Source organism: Dama dama, chromosome 13, assembly GCF_033118175.1.
Source record: "Dama dama isolate Ldn47 chromosome 13, ASM3311817v1, whole genome shotgun sequence".
Classification (NCBI taxonomy): Eukaryota; Metazoa; Chordata; class Mammalia; order Artiodactyla; family Cervidae; genus Dama; species Dama dama.
Window position 1 is genome coordinate 70,489,418 of NC_083693.1, and position 7,713 is coordinate 70,497,130.

Here is a 7,713-nt window from a genome sequence, read left to right on the forward strand (position 1 = left end):
ACACAACTAATCAACAACAATTTATTTCAGTATAGTAAGTATCATGACCCTGATGCTGGGAAAGATTGAAGGCAGGAGGAGAAGGGGATGACAGAGGATGAGATGGTTGGATGGAATCACTGACCCAATGGATGTGAGTTTGAATAAGCTCCGGAGTTGGTGATGGACAGGGAAGCCTGGCATGCTGCAGTCCATGGGGTTGCAAAGAGTCGGACACAACTGAGCAACAGAACTGAACTGAAGTATTGTGAACTGAATGCTTATGTCCCCCACCCATTCATATATTGAAATCATAACTGCCAGTGTGATGGTGTTAAGAGGTGGAGTGTTGGGAAGGTCATGAGGGTGGAGTCCTTATGGATGGAGTTAAATGTTCTTGTAAAAGGGACCCCCAAGAGCTTTTTCATCCACTTCAGTCATGTTAAGACACAGCAAGAAGATTTTGAACCATCTATAAACCAGGAAGTGGACTCACCAGACACATAATCTCCCAGTGACTTGAACCTGGACTTTCCAGCCCCCAAAACTGTGAGAAAGAAGTTTTTGTTGTCTATAAGCCACTCAGTCAATGACAGTCTGTTACAGTAGCTTAAAGAAACCAAGACACAAGAAATAAATAGTGAATATATACCAGAAATAAAACAGTGAAAACTATGAAACATTGCAAAGACAAATTAAAGGTGACCTAAATAAATATGAGGCAGTTAATGCTAGATTTGAATACAAATTTTTTCCGGCTGTTTGTTTTTTTTTTTAAGAAATTTCCAACTCAATTTTAACAAATATATGACAAAACAGAGAACCTAGAATAAGCAAAATAATTTTGAAAAAAAAGAACACATGCAAAGTATTACACTTCCCAATTTAACACATACCATAAAAATACCATGATAAAGACAATGTGATATTGCTCTAAGAATCTGTATATAAATGATTTAAGTAGGACTGAATCTAAAAATAGACTCACACATAGATGACTATTTTTTATCAATGATGCTAAGAGTATTCAATGAGGAAGTGATAGTCTTTGCAACAATGTGAATAACCAATTTATCTGCATAAAAAATGAACATTAACACATCTTACACTGTACAAAAAAAAATAACTTGATATGGATTATAGACTAAAATATGAGAGCAGAAAATGTTAAACATCTTGAAGAAAGCCTAGGAGAAAATCTTCATGACAATGGTTTAGACACTGATTTCTCAAGCAAAGAAACACAAGCCATGAAACAAAAACTTAAGAATGTCTCAATAAAAATTAAAAACCTTTGATCTTTGGTAGACACTGTAAAAAAATGAAAAGCCACAGACAAGAAGAAAATATTAGCAAATCATGTATCTAACAAGGAACTTAATGCAGAGTACATAAAGAAGTCTTATCTTTCAACAAGAAAACAAACAATTACTGAAAAACATTTGAACAGATATTTCACCAAAGGAGCTATATGAATAAACAGTAAGCACATTTAAAAAAAAAGCTTTTTATCATAAATAAGTCATTATAAAAAGTAAAAAATAATTGCAGATTGATCTTATTCATAATATTTAAAATCATATAAAGAATCCCACATGTAAAATTGTATTCATGGAGTCATAGCAAGATATAAATGTAAACAAGTATGCTAACATATAATATGGAGAAGACTCTTGAGAGTCCCTTAGACTACAAGGAGATCAAACCAATCAATCCTAAAGGAAATTAATACTGAATATTCATTAGAAAGACTGAAGGTGACGCCGAAGCTCCAATACTTTGGCCACCTGATGCAAAGAGCCAACTCATTGGAAAAGACCCTGATGCTGGGAAAGATTGAAGGCAGGAGGAGAAGGGGATATCAGAGGACGAGATGGTTGGATGGCATCACTGATTCAATGGACATGAGTTTGAGCAAGCTCTGGGAGATGGTGAAGGACAGCGAAGCCTGATGTGCTGCAGTCCATGGGGTGGCAGAGTCAGACATGACTCTGAGCGACTGAACAACAAGCTAATATAAGCAAATGCATGCATATATGAAATAATAAAATACTTGTAGGTATTTAGTGGGCTCCCATATGTCTCAGTGGTAAAGAATCCATCTGCCAATGCAGAAGATGCAGGAGATTCAGTTTCGATCCTTGGGTCCATAAGATATCCTGAAGGAGGAAAAGGCAACCCACTCCAGTATTCTTGCCTGAAAAATCCCATGAACAGAAGAGCCTGGTGGGCTGCAGTTCATGGGGGCACAAAGAGTCAGACACAGCTGAGCGTGTGGGTATTTAAAGTAACACATATGTTATCATAAAAACTTGTTTGGAGATAATAGATACCAATAATCAAAATGCGGATTTTTTGAAGTAAAGACAGAGACCATTAGGATTCAAGAGTAGTACAATAGATCTATATTTAAACTCTAATATTTATATTTATATATTTCTATATATTTTATATATTTCTCTAATATTTAATTGCTTGAAGTTTGTTAGAATTTGATAGAATATAGGGCATGCCTATAGGATTTGTTTGTTAACATTAAATCTATAATCTCTAGGTTGAAATTTTGGGTCAGATGACTTCATAATTCAACAGTCTTTTAGATTTTAGAAAACTGATATGTGTAAGACTTAATAGCCCCAGCAGGATCTGAGGCAACAACATATAATCAAACACATGAATATTTCTTCCACGAAAGATGAATATTCACACACAGAGGGGATTATAAACAACCTCACTTTCCTTCAGGTCAGGGTCTGCTGTCAAATAAGTGGGCCACAAACTTTACGAGGAATGTGGTTTTCAGAACCTTTTGGATTTGGGTATTGCTGATCAGAGATTGTGGATCTTCAGTAGTTTGTCCTAAGGCTCATATGTTAAAAACCATTATAAAAAAAAAAAAAAAAACCATTATAAACAATGAATGAGTTGACCCTCAAGATTAAGGGCTCTTCAGTTTCCTACACAATTAGCTTAGGTCTAAAAATAAACAATTACTATCTGCTGGACTGAGTTTTGTAACCATCTTCTCTGATCTCCCTAAATAGCTGCAGGGAACCCTCATCTGACACATCTCTGATTGTGTTTTCTTTGCTGGGTCCAGGTTCAAGGTCAAGTTCAAGTGTGCTCTCTGTTCCCCCCACCCCTCTCATTGGCACCCCACAGTGTTAGGATTCTGGCAGGGTTTTCTTATTTCATGACCCACACTTCTGAGTTCTTAGGCCTTACATCTGCAAATACTCAAAACTAAATTTAAATCTAACTTGTTCTGCTTCCTTCCAATATGCTTGGCAAAACACTAGCTGCCTGTTTAACTCTTTAACTTCCAAGTGGCTTCAATCCGATGCCTGATCTGGCAGGTTTCCCTGTAACCTGCATGTGTGCTCTGCCTATAGCCTCTGTTGTCATCAACAGACTCTGGTTGCTGTGGTGATAAAGGGGGCATCAAAAGTCTCTTTCAGAGTAAGAGTCACTTTCTGCCTGGGGTCCAGACTGAGCGCACATTCCCTGTTCCACACTGGACTGATGCTTCCTGTGTAACATCATCAAAAATCCCCCGCAGCACAGAACACGACTGAATCACTTCCTGTTTACTCTATGTAGGTCAGCTGTCATATAGGCTTGTAAAGTTTCATTAAAAGTTTTTGAAACTACCCCAAGGTTGACAATTTTTTTTTTTTTTTTTTAATTTTGCCAAGTTAGACATTAACAAACACACAATGGACCACCTCCTATCATCACCCTTCCCACGAGGAGAACATATTTGGCTCTTAGGATTATATATCGTTTTGGCTTCGTTTTTCTCCTTTGATTATGAACCAGGGAAAATTGGTCACAGGCAAAGGGTCTTGATGCCTGGACTGCTTTATGGACCATTAGACAAATGCAGTGCTAAGAGATAAATGTGTCAATCCATAAATTCAGAGTTTTACTCTGAAACTGCCACTAGACTTTTCCCTGCTAGCGGGCAATTTGTTGACAAGTTAGAAAATATATAGCAAAAGACAAACATTTATAGAACACTCAACACCTTTTCCCTATGAGGTGAAAAGAAGAAATAGCTTCACACCAATGATCCAAGTTTTTAAATAGCTCTGATTTCGTTCCTGCAATCCTCCTTTTAGTTGCTTGTAACCACCTTTTGGTAACAGGAAATTATCAGAGGTACAAGAAGAGATTTGTGTATAGGATGTTCTTTGCAATGTTCTTCACACATGAAGGGGCAACTTCCTCAACTGACAAAAATTGGGTAAATGAGTAAATAAAGTAATGGGACATTTTATTACAAGAAATCATGCAGCTATTAAAAACTATACTATCAAGGAGTATTTAACTCATAAAGGAAAGTGGTTAGGATTGACATGAAGTGAGAAATGCAAGCCACAAGACTATCGGGTTGGCCAAAAATCTCATTTGGTCATTCCATAGGTCTCGTAAGAACAGGATTTTGGCCAACCCGAGTATACTGCTAAGGTCAATGTGGCAAAGTTTATAAATATATACACTAAAGTAACAGTGCTTCCTGTTAAACTACATTTGTCATCTACACGCTTTTTTTTCCCACTTTTCAAAAGTTAACGTACTTTTTTTTTAACGTACTATTTTTAAAGAGAGAAAAGACACATTTATATTTATCAAAGAGTATAATGATCAGAGCTACCTTAGCTGCCTCTTGGAATTGAGGTCCGTTGTCCTTTAATTATGTCTCTATCTGCTACACCTGTCAGCTCATTCATATTGTCCCACCGTTTCTTTAAATAGCTTTGTGACAAGTCTCACAGTCACTGATGAAATGACAAGTCAGCAACAGCCTGATTGATTTAAAGTCTTGTCTTCCAAATCAGAAAGAATTCATAGGATTATTCTCATCATTTCTCTTTATAAGAATTTGCTAAGGAAATTAATGGTAAGAATTCATAAGGAGACATACTTCAAATAGTTTGGTCAGGTCCTGGCAGGCAATCCTAAAGCCAGAAGTAATATTTTAAGATGTGTATGGTTCTCCTCTAGCCATTAAAAGGGATCTCCCATATAGGCCTCCAGGGATGGCACTTTCTTAACCAGTTCAAGAAGAACTATAACAGGGTAATTAAGTCCAGGAGCTCAGGGGTCTGGTTGTTCGTGTCTGAGTCTTGGTTCCCTGTCTTAATGCCTGTGCCACAAAGTTACTGAGACTTCCTAAGTCTCACTGTCTCAACTGTAAAACGAAAGGAATAAGGAAAGCTTTCTGGCCAGCTTTTTATGAAGCTGGTCAATCCTTTATTCGTAATCTGGAATAAAGGGCCCTGGACACTGTGTCATTCACTAAAGGTACCAAGTGAACGTGACAGATGCATTTCTTTCCCTGATGGAACTTACATTCCGCTGGGAGAGAAGTATAGTTAACCAACAAGCAATAAACACTCTGGCTTAAAGTGCTGTGAAAAGTCATAAAAAATAAAGAAGAATAAGGGACTAGAGAACGGTGGGATTGAGTGTATATTTTAGACAAGGGAGTTCATGAAAGCATCTCCAAGTGAGAGTCAGAATAAAGGATCAGAAGGTGGGGGCGTTATTGAGTTTATGAAACAGGAAGGAAACCATTGTCCAGGTGCAGATTGATTGCAATAATTCAGGTGAAGCACTGGGTCAGTTTCCCTACAGAAGCACAAAAGGCACCCAGGAAGTCGTTGACTTAGAAGTTGGAAAGGAAAGCCTCGAGGTACTTATATACATTGGAATATTACTCAGCCACTAAGAGGAATGAAATAGGGTCATTGTAGAGACATGGATGGACCTAGGGTCTGTCATACAGAGTGAAGTAAATCAGAAAGAGAAAAACAAATATCATACGCTAATACATTTATGTGGAATCTATAAAAATGGTACAGATGAACCTATTTCCAAGGCAGGAATAGAGACACAGACATAGAGAATGAACATATGCTCACAGGGGATGAAGGTGTGGATGAAATGACTTGGGAGAATAGCACTGACGTATATTTACAACCGTGTGTAAAATAGGTAGCTAGTGGGAAGCTGCTCTAAAGCATAGGACGTCCAGCCTGGTGCCCTGTGATGACCTAGAGCGGTGGGATGGGAGGCGGGTGGGAAGGAGGTCCAGGAGGGAGGGGACACATGTACACATATAGCTGGTTCACTTCACTGTACAGCAGAGACTAACAACATTGCAAAGCAATTGTATTCCAACAAAATATGATAAATTAAAACTTAAATTTACTGCTAATAATAGAGAAGAACATTGACAGGATTTGCTCATGGATGGGACATTTGGCCAAAAGGAAAAGATGGGAAGAAAGATACCAACCAGGCTTGGGGCTGAGCAATAGGATAAATGGTGACACCATCGCCAAGCAAAGAAGATGGGTTGGAGCAGGTCTGAGAGGAGATCGAATCTGGCTTTGACTGTTCAGTCTGGGAGATCCTTAGGCAGCTGGGCAGGGTGTTAAGAAGGCAGTTAGACGATCACACCCATCTGGGTGTGGATGGCATTAACTGTCATGAGATTAGATGAGATGACCTAGGACCTCTGTGCAGGTATGAAGGTGAGGGCTGAGGGACGTGTGAACAAGTGGGGAGCAGAAGGCAAAGAAACAGTCAAAACGCGAGACTGAGCAGCCACGGAGGAGACTTGGAAACCACAGAGGGGGGTGTCTCAGAGGCCAAGCAAGGAACATGATTGATGTTGTACAAGATACTCTGTGTGTTGGAAAGTGCCCTCAGGCAAGTCACAACCTCTCTGAGCCTCAGTTTTCTCGACTGAGAAATGGGGACAAAGTCCCATCACTGGGAGTTTCACAGAGGGAGCTGTTTCATAGGGAGAATTCATAGAGATAAAGGATGCAAAGCATTTGGCACATCGCCTGAACATATTACATGTTCACTAATTATTACGACATGGGAACATAATAATAGCTAGAAAGAAAAATTTTAATTGCTTGAGAAACACAACTTTCATTGCCTGCCAGCTACCTGTCTCAGAAAGTTCTGGGGTTACCCCTCTCCGTCCCTTCCCTCATTCCCCTTTCATTCTTTTCTTTCTCCTTCCCTCCCTCCCACCTCCCACTTCTTTTTTCCTTCCTTCATTCTTTTTTACTGGCCTCAGGTACCCATAACTGGAATAATTATAATTTCAGTACATGACACATTTTCATTTAGTTAATTCACTGTGCAGATATTGTTAATAGCCTGCAGCACAAAAATGAAAGCTAAGTCCTTGACTACATATCACCCTACGCTACCACCCTGATTCCAGGCCATGCCTCCTCTCACTCATGGTGATCAATGTCTTTAGCCCTCAGCTTATCATTGACTTGCTTTCTTTTTTCATAGATTTATAGCATCTATGAATAGTCCTAAAAAGTACTTTTAATTTACTGGCTTTAAACTCTATAAAAAGAGCACCCTGCTGCCCAGTATATTTTAGACTGTTTCCATGTAATATCATATTGCTAATATTCAGCCTTTGGTTGTGCATTGTTGTAGTTAATTATTTTTGACTGCTGTCTAGTATTCCACTTTTTGAATATAACATGCTTCGTCCTTTGAATGTCACACTAATAGGCAATGCTGCTGCTCCTAAACTTCTGCAGTTGTGAGCAGTAAGGCTATGACATGTTTGCGTATGTCTCACACTGTGTGTGCATAAGAATTTCTTTCAAGACTATGCTTAGAAATAGAATTCCTAGGGCTATAGGTTTTGTGAAAACTCAGCTTTAAGATGTAATATCAAACTGA